Source organism: Teleopsis dalmanni, chromosome 2, assembly GCF_002237135.1.
Source record: "Teleopsis dalmanni isolate 2A chromosome 2, ASM223713v2, whole genome shotgun sequence".
NCBI classification, from domain to species: Eukaryota; Metazoa; Arthropoda; class Insecta; order Diptera; family Diopsidae; genus Teleopsis; species Teleopsis dalmanni.
This window is the reverse complement of record NC_051847.1, coordinates 215,416,299-215,434,478: the sequence shown is the minus strand read 5'-3', so window position 1 is coordinate 215,434,478 and position 18,180 is coordinate 215,416,299. Positions and strand designations below refer to the sequence as shown.

At 31.6% G+C, this 18,180-nt stretch overlaps 1 long non-coding RNA gene across 1 annotated transcript; it reads right to left on the bottom strand.

Annotated features, from left to right (window-relative positions):
* Positions 1-14,837: 14,837 nt before the first annotated feature.
* LOC119677770 lies at positions 14,838-17,862 on the bottom strand. Its single transcript, XR_005252293.1, has 3 exons — positions 17,783-17,862; positions 14,992-15,066; positions 14,838-14,919 (listed from the first exon to the last, which is right to left on the bottom strand). It is a non-coding gene; the product is annotated as an uncharacterized LOC119677770 (long non-coding RNA).
* Positions 17,863-18,180: the final 318 nt, after the last annotated feature.

Genomic DNA, 18,180 nt, shown 5'->3' with positions numbered 1-18,180 from the left:
AAATCCAATTTTCTGGCATTTCTTATCATTCTGGAATGATTTTCTAACTACATAAGCAGTACGACGACCAAAAAAAAAAATAAAAGGATAATGCAAAAATAATATATGAAAATCCTTGCTACTCTACTGAAGCGTTGCGTGCAAAAGGGGTGCGCGGGAGTGAAAGTCTTAAGCTAAAATGCCTAACTACTCCCAGAAGTAACATTTTCAGCATTTTTCCATTTAAAAGTTTACCACAATCTGCCATTAAGGTGCCGTTTTCGTAAAAGTTGCAGATGCTCAGACAATGAGTAATTTTCTTTGACTTATGGTTTGGAAAAATTACATTAAAATTGCGAAAACGATAAGAAATGCAAGTGAAATGGAAACGAAAATTGTTGGAATAATGAGGCTTGTAATCTTGTTTTTATTTGTCGGATGATGTCTCATGCAAAATGCTGTCCGTAGACTATAATGTAATATCTTCATTCTTTATGGTTATAGATTTAAAATTTCTACACAATCTAGTTATTTTAATATAGATATTTTAATATAATTAATTTAATATACTTTTATCTACTCTATAACAATACAGTCGATACCAAAAACAAAGTACGAATATTCAAGAGTAGATAGATTATCAAAATTGCTCAAAACCACCTAGATGCAGCTCTGAACAGTTTTAAGTGCACTGGATAACGATGCTACGAATTCCCACTCCCTAACAATAATAGACTCAATATCAAGAAACCAAGAAACAGAGTATAAATATTCAAGTTAATCATATAAATACTTGGTTTAATGCCAGAAAATAGAGTAAGCAGCTCTATTCTAGATATTATTGTATATGAACTTGATGTATTTAGTGTGTACAGTACAATATATCAAGTATACATTTTTAGTACGTACAAAAATTGAACCATTTAGAAAGCGAATCCAGCGAAGAAGGGTGATGAGAAATAGTTCATCAATCGCAAATGATTATATGCAAAGGTCGGTCACCTGACACAAACGATTTTAAAACCTTGATTGATCGTGTGCAAGCTTTTCTTGCTACGGTGCTATACTATTTACAGCTCAACCGCTTGAATGAAACAATCAAAGTGAAGTGGCTATAATTTGCAAACTAAAAAGGAGTTGTGTTCCATCAAAACAATCCTGGGCCATATACATTTTTAATACATTAAAACAAATCTGACTTTTAGCTCGAACCATGCATCATCTGACTTTTATTTGTCTAAGCTCTGCAAAACTTTCTTAATGATAAAAAATTCGCTGAGCGAAGAACAGTAGAAAATTATTTGGTCAAATTTCATCGATAAGCCATAGAAGCTCGACATTGATGAAATTATGAAGCTTATGCTTAATAATTAATTAAAATTTATTTGTAATAAAAAAATTCTTTATTTAAAAATGTATCGAAAAACGCCGAAAACTTTTTATATGACCCAACAATGCAAATAATAAGACTTTCAACAATATTTAACTCTTACAAGTCTTGAAAACAATTCAGTCAACAACTTAGTTGACCATTACAGATGTGAGTCGTCATTGGCCGCTTCAGTAGTCTCCGTTAAATAATCCGATTAGTAGCTTGCTATGGCCGGTTGATAGTATACTTATATAATAAGTCACTGGACACTTTCATTAATGCCTCGGAAATCCTACAATAAGTTTTCCACCGAATAACTGGGTAGAAAGAGTAACTGAGTAGAACTCTTTCATTTACACGGCATATTCAAGCCATTATAAAGCAGGTTATCATTCTATCCTTCTTACTAAAGCGTGTACGACAATAGATCTTCCGAGTAATTTCTCTCTCAAATGTTTCTTTTGTCTTCTAATCTCCATATGGTTAATGCCGTAGCACCATATAGAATCACATGACATGATAAGAGACTTGTAAAGGGTGATTATTGTTTGCGGGTAAAGAATTTATTTCTCAATAGTCTCTACTTAATGCGAAGAAATATCCATTGACAAATGTGATTCTTTCTTGTATACTGAGGTTGGCGTCATTTGTGGTGTACTCGCTGATTTTCTTACTCATTTACCTATAACAAGCGGTTATCGGGTTTTGGTGTGACCCTGGTTTCCAAATAAATAAATTTTTTTTAAACTTCGAACTTACAGTTACCAATAGCAATGTGGATCTCATGATGGTCAGGGGATTTGTTTGCAGAGAAAAAGTACTTTGTAGTGTTCTTATTTACCACAACATCCATTTGCTTCGCTATAACTAGTTTGTAAGTAGCTTTCAGAAACTATCTGAACAAAGGGTCTGTAATAAATTTTTGTCCTTCATAGAAGATGAAGAATTGGTTCTTTTTTCTCTAGATTTTTTAACTTATTCGTCAACCTCTTATAAAATGTTTACCTCTAATTTTCTTCAAAATCCTTTTGCATAGCAAAAAAGTCATGAATCCTTTTTACAATTAACTTATATATTTATTCATAATAAACTATTATATCCTGTAAGATTCATATTTCGTGTAAAAAAGTTGTTCAGTTTTTGTGTACAAACCAATAAAAATAAAAAATATTTTAACCTCTTCATTATTACGTCGTAAGGAAGACAATGCCATGGAAAGTTTGTATAAGCCAAAGCATCCTTTTTAATGGAATATTTTTTGTGTTTTACATGTTTTGATAATAAAAAATCAACTTCTTTTGTTTTGACTTACAAGAACACGGCAACTCCCTACAAGCCAGTACAGCCACAGGAACTTTATGGTCGTTAAGGTATTTTTTGTCTTCCTTCGCAGGTTTCTTCATTTTGTGGCTTCGTTGTCAGGGGAGCATGTCAAAGTGCTGCCTTTCCTTGCCCATTCAAAGAGCGCATGCATGAATGAAGGCATGACTACCGGAATGACGAAGTGAGCTGCTGCTCCGTACGCAGGGTTCCGTAGAATGACAGTTTCGGCGAAGGTGTTGAAAATCGAATTTGTGGCGCTTTATTGATTTGATTTGTATAACAAGCTCATTTATTGTTTTACAACGGGAATAAATTTTTAACAATCTTCCTTCCGTATTGCACATAAATTTTATGGGCGTGTGTGTCTTGAGGTAATGTAATGGAATGGCAAAAACCAGAACCTGGTGAATATATAATAAAATTATTTGCATATTTTATTAAATGAATTCGGAATAAAATTTTTGATTTTAAAAATAATTTATAACCTCAAAATGGGGGAGCTGAAAAATACTTTAAATTTTATTGCATTAATGAGAGTATTCCGTTTTAGTTGAGTTCCATTTATTTGATAAATGGAAGAAGAGTTCGTTCAGATATTTTGAAAAAAGCGGAAACCTTTTTCTGCACTGCAAGGTATGCAGTTGTAGCTGAGCTAGTAAAAATGTGATCTAGTGCTAGTTAATCCTTTTGCTGATGGCATTAAAAAATACTTAATGTATTAAGGGAACACAAGATGTTGCATAGCGAAGAGAAAGGCTTGAATGGTAAAAGGATTTACCGTTTCTAATACAAGTTAAGCCATACTCACATGCGACCACCCATGCAAGCCATAAACGCCCACAAATTGGATTGGTTTACCATCAACTTAAGCACGAAATTACGAAATACGCATTCTCTAAGCCAAAAAAAAAGAAGAGAACTAGGAATAGTTATAAAGATATACTGTCATTCCAATATTGGCTGGGATATTAAAGCATATGAATAATACAAAAATAGAGTTATAAAGCGTGTGGAAGAAATTAAAAATAAAAGATGTTTTCACAGAAACTGAAATAAAACCGCGCTGTCGTCTTCTCATCGCCTGCTTTTCCATTTTCATCTACAATTGCTTTTCTTTGTTTTGTTTTTTTATTCGTATCTTTTTTTTCATTCGCATTTTGTGATGTTTTTATCCTTTCGCCATAACAGTATCTCAGTCGTCTTTTCCCATTTCAGTCGACAGGATTTCTCAAAGATAAGGGAATTGCTCTGTCAAGCAAAGTGATATATGGTCCAAAAGGACTTCAATTTATACAATTTTTATACTTTATGCTATTTAAGAGACGAGATGTAAATTTGCGATTTCGTTTTACTTGCTTTCATTTTTGTATTAAAATCATTTCCACTTTTTCATCTATTTTCCATTTGTTTTATTTATTTTTTTTCTTTTGTCACATAAACAAAAAGCAAAAAAACCCCGAAAGAAAGGATAAATCGAATAAGAATTGTATAAATTGAAGCGCTAAGGACAAAGGATTTTAATGGATTTCTATAAAATGAAATAAAATATAATAATATAAAAATATAAAAAAAAAAAATTATTTTATGCAGAAGGACATATTCAATGTATATTAAAAATTTTAGTTAAATTTGTTTAGATTTTAATTTTAATAAAAAAACAAAATGGCGCCTGTCATAGAGTTTTATCTAAAAACCGTTTTTAATAAGTATCCTTGAAAGGGGAGTGACTTTATTTTAATATTTTATGTTTTTACAATTTGATTAGCTGTTATTTCTTTATATAATTTCTTATATAATTCATTTTGAGCTTTCGATTTTCATATTTCGATTTGAGATACCCAATAAAATTTTGCTTGTATTGTCACGTTCATCCGATGTGGAATTATGTGTGCTGCCAGGATTGCCAGGATTGTGCACCAAATGAATTAGCCATAAATTTTACTTAAGCATATGTAACGAAAGATTTATTATTTATTTTTTTATTTCTATTTTATTTCTATTTTATTTCTCTGGTTTTTGGTTCTTGTAAGTTGAATGAATGCATAAGCTAATTGTCAATATATGTATTTATGCGTTTTTTACGACGATAAGAGTTTGTGAAAGGAATTAGCTGAACTTGGGATTTGGGGATCAAGTTTACTCCAAGACAAAATAGCACAATTTCGTGACCTTAAAGAAAATTTTGACTTGAAGGATTTACATTTAGAGGGATATGAAGGCATTAAGCGATGAGAATAAAATCGAACAAATATCAGTGGTATATGGTTAGACGAAGTGAAACAAAAATTTTACAAAATATGTATATTTTATTATTTATTATTATTTATTATTATTATTACTGATTATATTATTTTATATAAAAATTATTTAATATTGCTTTAGCAGTCTTTAAAGGGATGTCCTATTAGTTAATGATAACACTTAGTCAAAATTTAAACACCAAAAATGGATATAGACAAAACATTTTAACTTATTTAGTTACAAGTTAAACCTATAAAATATTAGTTAATCTGGATTACTCAATTTGGATTTAATCTAGATTTATTCTCGATGTATCAAATATTGTTGCCCAATCGAATATCTTTAGACTAATCTAACATTTTAGTCATAATGTTTATGGATATTTATATTATTCATAAATATATTTTTCGAAACAAATCAAACTTTACATATCAAGTCATAGAAAACAGCTATTAATTTCGGGGTAGTCTTGTTACTCTAACATAATATCTAGAGTGTGCAAAATTAATCTCGAGTGTTATACATGTTAGAGATTTACTAATCGAAAATGGCGTAAGTTAGGTATTAATGTGAAGAATCATTTAAGAATTGTTAAAACTTTTTGAGAACCTGTAGTATTGCAATTGTCAAAATAAATTTAAAAAAATAAAATACTTAATAGTTACTAAAGTCAACTTCTCATGAAGTGTTCAAAAACTTTAGTTTTAATTTATTATTCCAAAGTTAAACTTAGATCTTCTATACATTATTTGGATCAACGTTGGTTCATTGGAAGAGTTTAACCATAAATATCAATTCAGAGACAACTCAGAGTTGTCAAAGCAAAAAAAAAACCATTGCTTTAATTATAACTATCTCAGCTATTCTTATTAAAGAATTTGGTTTTTGAGATAAAGTTAAAGAAATCTGGTAAGCTTACCAATGCAGTTTTTGCCAGAGTTACTCTTAGTGTTGCCAAGAGAGGAAAAGCTAAAACAACCATTGCTTTAATTATAACTCCCTCAGCTATTATTATTAGAGAATTTGGTTTTTGAGATAAAGTTAAAGAAATCTGGTAAGCTTACCAATGCAGTCTACACTTAGTGTTGCCAAGAGAGGAAAAGCTAAAACAACCTTTGCTTTAATTATAACTATCTCAGCTATTTTTATTAAAGAAATTGGTTTTTGAGATAAAGTTTAAGAGATTCAAAAAGCTTACCAATGCCATTTTGGTCAGGTTATGAACATATGAAAGCGGTATCGTTTGTAATCTTGAACAATAACAAAAATAGTGGTTGAATTAGACCGCATTCTTTTCACTTTCTTATCTTTTTACATTTTTCATCTTCTTAACCTTCTAGCATTCCACCAATCTCGTGGAGTGCAGTTTTGCGGACTGTGCAACTTTTAATTTCTTGATAGAGATTCCAATCGTTTATATAGTAAAAATAGTACAATATGGCACTACATCTAGTATTAGGACTTCTATTTTCGAGTTCTTAAAAACTCCAGATAACGTACTCGTTTCTATTATTGATAATGACTTTATTGATTCATCAAATTTCAATGGATATCACAATGAACTTCTTTAATAGTTTGAAATTCCATATATTTACAATTACTGGTATTCATCCTTGTGTAAATTTTTAATTAAACTAGACTTTGCTTTAATTGAATAAGCAACGATTGATAATATTTATTTCGGTACTCACTTAAGTCACATAGGATGGTATGGAGACAGGCTCAGTCCGTCCTGTCGAATCTCTTGTAGTACAAATCTACCGACACTTAAGGAGAAGATATTGGAAAACTTTATGTGTATATGTCCTGGCTGGTCTAACGTCAGTGTTGAATTTAGGTGCAGAGATATTGAGCAGATACCTGCATTTATCAATGCATCCGCTGGTTATAATTTGCTAGCTTTCTACCCAAATTTATGTGGAATATGGAATCAGAACTAGTTTCTTATCTAATTAAGGAGGATTTATTCTCGTTTTATAGAGTTTTATTTACCTACATTATTCACATTGCAACTAATCATAGTAATTTGTAAAAAATTATGAAATCGTTTAATATTTAAACCACTCAAATCAATGAAGCATCTTCTACGTTATATCGGAACGAAAAATAAAAAAAGGATAACAGGGATAACGAGAGTCATTTATAAAGAAAACAACTTCAATTTTAAGAGCTCGCGAAAACTGTCAACACCAGAAATCGCTGCATTTGATAAGCGCATTGTCGGCAACAATTGGCAAAAGCAACAGGATCCGCACAGGAACAATGAGGGAGGGGGCTGATGAAAAGGAAAAGCGATATGCACGTATAGGTCTTTATAAGGCCATCAGAGTGAATGGTGAATGAGGGTTGGCAGCTATACAATTTTTAATGGGTTTGCTAGTGTATACAAAATCATATAGAAAAATCATTTAATAACCGCATCGATACGTAACTGGCAACGTTCAGCGCAAATAGGAACGCAGATTCGAATAAAAATGCCGTAATGCCTGCCAGTATCCTCTGTCTGTATGCACATAACGTACTCGTATGTCTCCATATTGTGCCAGAGCGTCGGCTAGGAACGTTACTGCCAGACAAATATCCTAATTATAATTAAAATTTTTATGGAAAGTTGCGCGTGTGTCTGCTGTTTTCGCGTGTGTGTTCGCAAAACAAATTAAGTATTTGTGTGTGGGTGGATCAGTTGTTGTGGGCTTGCTTGTGTGTTATGTGTCCTTGGGGCGTCATTTAATTGCTTTCACCAATTTGGTTTTTAAGTGCCATTAAGCCATTTCGCTTTTGTTCAATATGAAATTTTGTGCGAGTATTTAAGTTGCGAGCAGCATAGAAAGTGAAAGTACTTTCTTTTTTCTCCACTTGTCGATTTTTATATTTTTATTTTCTCTACTCACATGAGAGCGAATGATGAGCCTGACAGTTGCACACTTCAAATTAATTGGAAAATTAATGTGACTGTAATTCAAACATTTAAGCACTTGAGCTCCTTTTCCAATACCAACAACAACAACGATAACAACAATAATACGTATAGCAATAATGAGAAGAACAACAACAAATTCTAGTAAATCATTTTAGATACTTTACAAAGTTGCTCCAGCTTAATTAAAAATGCCATAAAAACTGTGGAAATAGTATGAGTATGAGAATAATAACTCAAAAAAGGAGTTATTAAATGCAAAAATAAAACAACTTCATAAATCGCTGTGAGCATCTTCAATCCGCGCACGGACCAGCCACTTCAGAAACTCATTTGTGCAACAGTTTAAGTTTTATTGCGACTTGGCACAGTCGGAAACGCAACTGTGCAATAAAACAAAAATAATTACAATTCGAAACTTCAGAGCTCACACCTATTAAATCTTCCAGCGAGCGCGCTTAAATCTTAATAATATCTTGGTACAGTCAGATAGGCCGGGAGTCAGGCAGCAGGCAGGCAGGAAGGCAGGAAAGCGGGTAGGCAGGCAATGTAATCCAGACAGAAAGGCTGAAATTCATACACAAAGACTAGTAAAACTTTGGCGGACTGAACAAAAGCTGTCCACTTGTAACAGTGCGGACATGGAACAGTTGTGGCAATAGTGGAAACAGTTGAAGTTATTAACTGCAGGAAGCATTTAAAAAGTTTTCGCCAATCTTTGGATTTTATTGTACGTGGGTAGTGCCAGGTTTAATTACCTTCGTCACATATGAGCCGACAAACAGATTTAAGAAAACTCACATCAGAAGAAATCTTGCTTGATGAACAGAGTCCATAAAGTATAACATTTAAGTTTATGATCAATTGATGGTGTCTGCAGGAGTCAACTTTTTTGTTACCAAATTATATTTGGTAGAGTAAGCAATGAAGTTGAAAGTCCTGTTGTAACTGTTTTTACAGGACTTGAATCGGAAACTTCATATAGTCACCTGCAATCTATAGTCTTCTCTAGAGTATAATATAAGTTAAATAACCATTTTGTTGAATTTTTGTTGGAACAACAACTTTCATTTTCTTATTTGGAATAATATTGTAACCTGATTGTAAGCTGACCTTCGGTTGCTTTGTTGGCAGAGCGATCGGTTTAGCAGTAAGTCTCAAACACCAAAAATGCTGAGCGGTCAGATAGCACAAATAAAGTAATTACTTTAGATATAACATATTAAATTGTTATATAGAGTAATGAAGAATGCCCCAATAAAAGTTCTAAACTTTGCTGATATAATAACGGTTTCAAATATAGGCATCCCTCACACTTTGCCTGTTCATTTTCTATGAAAAATTTATAAATAGGTTGGATGCCGCGCTTATTCAAAGTGAATTATTCAATTTAGATAATCACTTTCAAGTAGTAATTTCAATATATTAAAAACTCAAAAAAAACTTATTCGTCGGTTCATGATAATCGGTGGGATGTGAGTATAACATCCACACAAAGTACAAGAGCAGTTAAAACAGTACATTCTTCAGTAGACATTTTTATTTAAAGTTTGCACCTACAAGTGATGATTTCAAGGTATTAGGTTAGCCCATTAAAGCTTTTACGTCGAGAGTACACCAATATCTTTCAGAAGTCAAAAACCAGTTTAAACAATAGATTTCTTCGGAGTGAACATTTATTACATTTTGTAGACCATTATATGAAAAGGTCAGTACAAACAGTTTCTACATCGACATATGCCTTTAGATGGGGCGTGACTACACCACTTTCCTCCGGAACGTAAACAATTTTGCTTTTGCCTTTTGGAATGTGACAAAAATTGAAATGAATTTTGGAAAGATTTAGTAGTCTCATTTAGTTAATTTAGTCTTTGATTACTTAATAAAACTATTTTCTAAATATCCAAATACACAATACATCCTATGTAAAAAATTATTTAAAATAAGTATGTATTTGTATTTCAAAAGCTATAACTTTATACCTTATATAATTGTATTATAGACCAACCCTCTTCCTTCCAGCGTTCAAATATTATTTATTACAGTTTTACTGTTTTTTTATTTGTATTTTTAGTATTAAACACAAGTTCTGTACAATTCTATTACTTTAAGTGTACTTAAACATTAATTTAAACTCAATTAAGTATCGAACAAAAGCTGCTCTGAACACAAATTGTTGATAAGTCTGTCGTACATATTAATTGTTTCAAGCTATTGTCATTAAGAAAATCTTAATTACTATTTTTCCAAACTATTTTTTCCAAATTTTTAATTATTATTTTTTTGTGTATATAGAAGTTACTACCATTAATTATGTGCACTAACAAATAATTAGTCAATAATCAAGTGCAGATATAAAGATTTTCTGATTATAAAAATTGATGATGAATTATTTCAAAGAATGTGTTAAATCGATTACTTTTTATTTTTAGGATAAATGTGTTGATAAAATGTTCATATCTTCGTAATATAACATTCGTAATATCCATATGACAATAATTACTTATACGTCGCATATTATTTAAGAGTTAGGGAAGGATGAGCTTCACAGCAAATTCCTTAACGTCATTTACTAAAATCGTTCGATCATAAGGCGCATAAATTATTGAATTAAATTAAATTCATATCAGTCTTTTCACTTCGATAAAGCAAGCAGTCAGTGCTCTAATTGGCTCATATATATATATATAAGCATATATGGTATGTAGTATAATAATCTAAATTCAAAGTGCTAGCAAAGTGCTAACAAAAGAGGCGAAAAGTTAAATAGACATGAAGGTACAAAATTTAACGTGGATACTTGCTGTGAACGTTCGTCGCACATGCATCGGTATATTGTGCCGATGAATGCCCCATGGGAATTCCTTGGAATTCCGCTGGTATCTGTTGAGTTAAATAAACAGTATCACTGTTTATTCAACTCAAGGCGTATAAGCCTTAACGGCTTAAGATTACGATGCTCTGCAAACACGTTCCATTAGAAATTAGAATGAATTTCCGCTGGTGCCAATGAAGCAACGTATACAGGACATAAATTCCAACTTGGTTTGATGCGAGGCCCACCGAACCTCTGCTAATCTTTGGGTCACAGCACCCAGTGATGAATACGCAACTTCACGCCGAATAAATGATAAACAAATACCTGATCATTCTACCCACGTAAGTTTGGGTATTAACCGCAGTCACTTCGAGTCCAACCTCAACTGCTCAGCACAGCCGAAGCTGCGGGCCAATGACCCCGTAGTACCAGATTTACACCAATGATCGAGTGTCGCAAACTGCGATAACACTTACTACCATGTTCACTTCCTGCTAAGTGACGGCATAGCGCCGAGATTTAAGTCGCCTCTCACGACAAGGATGCCTACCTCGGAAATATTCTAACCCCTTACCCGCAGAGAGAGAGAGAGAGAGAGTTGAATAGACAGAAAGCTAATACACTGAGTATTTGCTTTGAGCGTAACTGCAATAAACAAAGAAAATTAATATTTGAAGACGCGAAGGACGAGCTATTGGCAAGAAACTTTAGCAATTCATCAGCTTTGCTTATTGTATTCTAATGTAATCTGCTTTGAATACACTTAATATTAATATATTATTGAATACAAACAGAATAGTATTGAAATTTAACAATTAAAAATAAAAATAAAATTAATTGATTCAATTATTCTACAGCTGGTTTATGATTTCGTTCTAATATAAATGTAGCAAGTAAATTTAATAACAAAACTTTCATAGCAAAGTAACAAACTTCCAGAAAAATGTGATAATATAAAAGTTAAGTACGACTTTGAATCAGTTGATTACTGACTGTGAGCAGTTGATTACTGACCGCTGACTGTGAGCTTCAAATTTTCCAGGACACAAGTTCGATTCCTGGTATTTGCAGTCTCAAAAAAAATTATTTACGAATAATTAAATACAGTAATTATTTCCAAGACCACTGATGATGGGTATTTGGAGATACTTGAAACAGCTGTTTGGTCAGCCAAAAATTCAATTAAATAAAATAATACAAAATAAATTTTTGTTGTTGTAGTTCAGTACTATTTTAAAAACCTCTTTATTATTAAATATATTATTTTAATATTTAATATTAAATTAATTTTTATATAAAATTTGTATTAAAATACCAAAGAAACTTTCTTTTCATTCTTATAGAAATTTATATTAATTTAAAATATTATTTTATATATTCAAAGCAGTGATAAAACTTTCATATTAGTTTTATTAATTAATTTTCAATTTCTTAATTGCTTTATTTAATTAAAATAAAATTTTAGACTTTGTCTTTTGTCAAATTTATTTTGAAAATTATTTTCAAATTATTTTCAAAATAATTAATTAATTAAATATTTATGCTCACACTTAACTCGCAATTGACAAATGCCAGTAAATTAAACGGAACTGTAACTGCAAAGAAACAACAATGCGATGCATGCATATACAACAATAACAGCAACAACAACACTTTGAGTTTGCTGCCCGTACATGACAAGATGGCGAACTCAATTCGATTTTAATTTTCATTTTCATTTTAATATCACAAATTAACATTCTTCGTTATTAAAACAAATGTCCGAGCAAAAATGTCAAATGTGCATAAAATGACAGCACAAATAATAAATTGTCATTGTTGTTGTTGTTGTTTTTGTTGTTATTGTTTATTTATTTATGTAGTTGTTGTTGCTGGTTTGTTGTTGTTATTGTATTGGTTAGAAGTTAATATCACATTTTATTTACAGTTAAAATGGTTTAATGTGCAACTCAAACCATTAACAACAACAACAACAACAACGAATTAAATAGGAAAATAAATTCAAACACAATGCGAAAGGATAAAAATTTGAGCAGATAAAGCGAGTGTGGATGTCGAAGTGGAAGGCAATGGGAAAAGTGTGAAGGCGACGGCAACGGCAAGAGCGAAGGCGAAGGTGGCTGCATTGCTATTTTATATGACATTCTAATTGCAGAATGCAGTCGATGCAAAAGTGCAAAATCATGTCAACAGCAATTTTCCATTGGCATTGGCACCAGTAATGGCAAAACGACGACGTGCAGAGTGCAACGTGCGGATTTACTTGCATTTAAGTTAGCAGATCGCAGTAGAGGAGGTGAGACGCTGCTGGCGGCGGTGGTGGTGACAGTGTTAATGTTGATGTTGGTGGCATTATTGGTGGCCTCTCTGTAATAGTGTTAACTCTTGTATTTTTTTTTTCGTGTTGTTTGTGTTATGAAATGCTTAGTGGGTACGGCGGCGCTTGTACGCTTCAAATTGTATAAAGACGTTATTGTGTTGTTGTCTATTTAAAATATTTCCTTCTCGCTTACACACATTTTTCTTTTATCTACTATAAGCTGTGTAATGTAGCTTTTCTTGTTGGAATTTTGACATTATTGTGTTGTTGTTAATTTACTTAGCATTTTCATATGTACAGAATATTAGTTTCGCAAGAAAAGAATACAGGGTGATTTTGCACATATTTTACATAACATAATTTTTCTTTATATTGTACTAAGTTTAAAACATGTCCACTGATAGTTTTTTTTGTATTATTTCATGAATTTATATAAACTGATCTTTTTAATTATGATTATTATTATTATAATGTATATCGCAACAGATGTTAAGGTCGGAATTCACATAATTCACAGATATAAGTATAAGCGATTTTATGTTCTGTTGAACTGTAGTACATGCTCCACATCTATATAGTCAGAATTCACATAACTCCGTATACAAGCATCAGCGATTTTTTGTTCTGTTGAACTGTAGTATATGCTCCTCATCAATATAGTTGTTGGTCTTTATACAGATCGTTACATGTCCAATGATTATGGAAACCAATGGTCATTCACTTGTTATGTCTCTGTCTGGGGCTACAGATGCATCGATCTGTTCTTCACTATCTTTAACAAAGCTTACGAAAATAAGCTTATGGGATCTACTTAATCTATAAGATGAAGAGTTAATGAAAGTTAACTTTATACGGAATAACGTGACAAGAAGTGTATGTGTAGGCCTTTTGAAACTATCCAGCTTTACGCAGACGTCTTATTAGTACACCAAAGAAAATGTTTCTGGATAATGTGGGATAAAAATAAACTTATTTTCAATTTTATGCATACGTGAATGTGTAGATGGTTTTGCGGAGAATGTTGAGAGAGTCTTTCAGTGAAATCGGGTGGCCTACATCTGTTGGGGTGGTTGTCTGGTGCTCTATTTAACCTACATAAACTACTTTTGCCTACTATACTTTCTCAGAAAGCTAATGAGACTTTAGATATTCTTTTTGTTTAGTACGAGTAATTTAATTAAGAATGCCTTGGATGAGTTTAATCTTGGAATCTTTTTTTCTGTATTTGTATTTGTATTTATAGCTTAACCTTTCTTTCTGCTAGCTTAAAGATTATTAAGAATTCTACATGAACTTAAGATAATAGTGCAAGCAAGATAGATAAGTTCTAGCCTGTTGTACATCAGTGACTTTGAATTATATATAAATTTTATGTATAATATATATCATCCTTTTTTTATTTATTTATTATAGTTGGTTAGTGGTTATCTAAATTTTTTGAAAATATTTTTAAATTATCCTTATTTCGAAAAATGTTGATCATTGCGATGGTTAGTGTCACTATTGTTACGCAATTTAATCGGTACTTAATTAATGTAAATTGATACTATCTTAGTTAGTATAAATTAAATATATTGTTCACTTCCTTATGCAAGGACATAAGGAATAAACTTTCATTTCGTTTATCAAGCAATGGTGAATTAAGTATCAGTCACATAACCAAATTAACAGCTGCGAAAAATTGCAACGCGAACGACCAACGTGTTAGGGGAATGTGTCTCAGAATCCTTATACATTAAAATTATTGTAAAATCGATTAAAGAACTTTAATAAACTGTTATCTTAAGTGAACCTTTCATTTCTAAATGACAAGCAAAGGAGGTTCACACAATAAAAAAAATTCAATTAGGTATTATCTTTAACAAACCTTTTAGTATCCATCCACATGTGAGATAAAGACATTCATTATGTGAATTTTTGATTAAAATTCAATTATTGGAGATAACAAACTGTAAAGTGCAAGTTTACAGTTAAAACAATTTTTACTTAATTTTTAAGTTAATTAGCACTACAATGCTCACCTTAAAGAACTTCATTCCTCACTTCAGCATTGGCTTTTGTTCTCGTCTATTCTAAAGGCAGCGGACAAGATAGACCTGAAATATGATATCCATTAAAAGTGAATAAAATTAATAAAATGACATTAAATTGGGCACATGCCCGACACTCACAATGCATTTGCATAATTTTAATAACAGCATTAAACTTTTAAGGACAACAATAACAACAATAATAATAACAACAACAATTACAACACCGAAAATTACTTTATTGTGAGTTAACCGAAAAAGCTGGGTGAAGAAGAAGACATTGCAGATGAAGAACAAAGAAGCGCTGAAAGCGTGAATGCGAGACCGTCAGGCAAGTGCAGTTGAATTAAAATGTACTTAAAAAGACAAAAAAAAAAATAAAATAAAAAGTATCTTAAATTATGTAAATTGTGACAACAGACAATGTAGAATAAAAACAAATATTGTGCGGGTGTAAGTGAAGCACTAACGTGCAGCGCAGCAGCACTTTTAGCGCCAAATTCGAATCAATGAAAGCACAAATAGTACTTCACAATGGAACCAAAGTCCCCGTCTATGGCAAATCATGCTAATTGCCATTGCAGTCAACAACTAAAAAAAAAAAACAAAATAAAATAAAAATAAAATGAAAATAGAAATAGACAAAAATAAAATAAAATTTTTAGAAGAAAAAATCTACAACGAAATCAATTCACAATGAATCGGAAGCAAAATTGTATGCAGGCTTGAATGAATGGTCTCAGCTGCCGTTGCCACATTATTATAGTCATTGCCTTATTTTCTATGCCATCGCAGTTGATTTTCCAAAGATGTGCTGCATCATACCAGCACAAGATTCACTTACAAATTTAATTAAGTTCAATTGAAAGCGACACTAGTCATTGTTGCAAACACGTTGCGCGACAAACTTTTAAATGACAAAACAGATCTGCATGAAGGCATGAAGGCAGGCAGGCAGGCAGGCAGACAGTGAGATGGTGTGACGTAGCACACCATCGCATACTATATATCGCACCACAACACCACTCCACAACGGGACCGTATGGAGCAGCGTCTGGCAATTTTATGCGGAGGCAAATAATTGAGCTACGCGTTTCCATTCTATTAATACAATTCCTCGGCATTTTGACTGCTCGCTGATGGCTGCGGAGGAGTAAAAGGCGGACAGATTTCAAATGCAGGCATATGTAGACAACAATACGACACAGTGTGTCAGAATGTCAGCGATACGACTGACTCCGTCCGATACAATGGAGTGCGAATTTGAGGCTGTTGGCAATTAAATCAATGAAAATTTAATGAAATGTTGTAAATTACTCAAATTTGCATAGAAATTTGTTGTTTTGCTGGCATAATGTCATATACAACTGATATATGACAAACATGCCACAGATATATATTATTAAAAATTGCTTTATAATACAACATGAATTGGTAGAATTACTTTTTTAAATTAATATATGAGAAACAATGGAATATAAACGCTTAACTCTTTCATTCATTTGTGGCCGAAACTTTTAAGCCAAAGAAAGATCACAACATTCTTAATAATTGATACTTGGGTTATTATTTTATTAGGTGTACTTTTTAGTGCCAGTGTTGCTATCAACTTTCCAAAGCACTATAAAAGTTAGTTGGGATTATCTTTTGAGGTGTTTTTGCATTTGGACGATAAAACTTATTTTAAACCTATTATATTATATTTATATTCAAATTATATTATATTTTAGTGCAGCGTAATAAATTTATTGTCTTTATCCATAGTAAATTGGGCTATTGACCGACCAAAGTATGCTCAACAAAAACCTGAGTAGATTGGGTATTGTATCAAACCTCATGTGGAGATCGTGCGACGGAAAACTTGAATTGCTTATTTAAATGACAATAATGACCCCTTACAAAGCAGTCAGCACTAACTAATTAACTAATTACATACACACTAACTAGTTAATAAAAGCATACGCACTAACTAGTTAGCAAATGCATACACTCTAACTAGTTGGTAAGTACATATGCACTAATTAGTTATTAAGTAAGTAAGTAGATACGCACTAACAAGTTAGTAAGTACACATATGCATAACTACGTACATTAACTAATTAGTTAATATACAATTAACTAGTCTAACTAACCTAGTTGAATTCATTCTCGCCACCTTATTAGCAGCAAGTTATAAAAATTATTAAATTCTTTCACAGTAAGTACTAGTTAGTAAATACTTTCACACTTACTACTAGTTAGTAAGTATATACATACTAATGTTTGGAGAGCAATAATTGTTAATACGACCAGTTAATTGCAATGTTACTAGTTAGTGACAATTACATGTGTGAGAACTGACTAGAACTAGTTAGTGCATGCTTATTTACGGCTAATAAGAACGTGTGCACTCGCATACTAACTAACTGCATATTCTGCATACCTATTTTTAGTTGATTAATTTTTACTGTTACTAATTATATACAAATTAACTACTAGTCAGTAAGTACATACACACCAACTATTAGTTAATAAGGAAATATGTATTAACTATTAGTTAGTAGTGTATTTACAAAAACTATCAGTTATGTAGTTAGCACATACATAGTAACTGCGATTTAGTAATAACTATAAGTTTGTTATAATTGAGTGTTATTAAGAGCATACTTACTTTGTACTAGCATCTAGGTATAACACATACTCGTTATTAGTTAGTTAATATTTACTACGAATTAATAACAAAATTACTAGTATTTAATGCAACAAGCTGGTTAGATTCATTAGATGTAGAGAGAGAACTTACAAGAGAATCGAAGAATTAGTGGCGTTAGTTGCGAAATTGATCACTGCTGTCATTGTACTCGTTTACCTGTTTTTCTTAGAAGTTGAACCCATTACTTTATATAATAGTAGACTTGAATGTCAATACTTTATAATTCTACTCTACTCTACTCTTCTTTTTATATGTTGTTTGCATTTAAATTCTTTATCCGTTTAAAAAGTTTAAATAAAAAATTTTAGTTCTTCAATCTTCAATATAGTCTTTCAATACACTCTTTTCAGGACTTCAATATACTAAATGGAGTTATTTAGAGTATTTACTGTGATTTCATTATAGTATAATTAAGAATGAATACAAATTATTTTATTTTATTCACAACATTTACTATATAAGTACATAATACAGACAAGTCACTTTGC